The following is a 914-nucleotide window of genomic DNA, read 5'->3' as shown; positions in this document are numbered from 1 at the left end:
TCAAAAAGAATATGTTTACGGCATTTTCTCTCTAACTGGGACGTTTTAGGACAGGTCCCGAGTGTGGTCATTAGATCAACGGATTAGGCTGGAAAAAGTTGCAAGGGTTCCTCAAAAGCATCTATTTACCACTACATTCCAGGATATATCCAATGTCCTTTCTCTCACAGAAAGAGTTCTATTTCAGTGTTTGAGCCAGAATAAAATCTGTCTGCGACCATTCAGCTTGACAGAACATCCAACATGGCTAATAAACAGTTCCAGATACATAACACATTTTGCATTGTCCATCTCAGATCACATTTTCACTCACAATGACCACTACTTTGTCATAACAACCCATAAAACAAGCATTCCTTCTGGCTATTCTTTTACAAGTTTGCTATCAACGAAAACATTTTTTTTTTACTATATAATAAACGCATTAGCACCCACCGGGGTGATAATTGAGAAGACATAAGCAGTGGCAGCATGACTGCAAGTCCATCTTCTAAACACATTCAACACTGTATGAAACTTGGATTTCTTGAAAACACGACAAGCTTGTGATATAAAGTTAACTAAAAACTCAGTTTTTGATTTTTCTTGAACAAAGTCAGGTTAGGAGAACGTCTCGGGTTACGTATGTAACCCTTGTTCCCCGAGATAGGGGAACGAGGCACTGCGTCGGTTACAACACTACGGGAACGCCTTTAGGCATGACAGGGCTGAATGCGAATGAAAACTACTCCAATCCTATTGGTCCTAGTGAGAACGGTAGCATGTGACGGCATAACCGTAGGGGCATATAAGCACGCCGGCACATAGCTCATTAGCTCTTTCTATGAAGCAAGGCACTCCAGGCGGGGCGAGGTGCGGCGAACCAACGCAGTGTTTCGTTCCCCTATCTCGGGGAACAAGGGTTACATACGTAA

The sequence above is a fragment of the Etheostoma spectabile genome, chromosome 23 (assembly GCF_008692095.1).
Source record: "Etheostoma spectabile isolate EspeVRDwgs_2016 chromosome 23, UIUC_Espe_1.0, whole genome shotgun sequence".
NCBI classification, from domain to species: domain Eukaryota; kingdom Metazoa; phylum Chordata; class Actinopteri; order Perciformes; family Percidae; genus Etheostoma; species Etheostoma spectabile.
Note: the sequence above shows the minus strand (reverse complement) of the source record.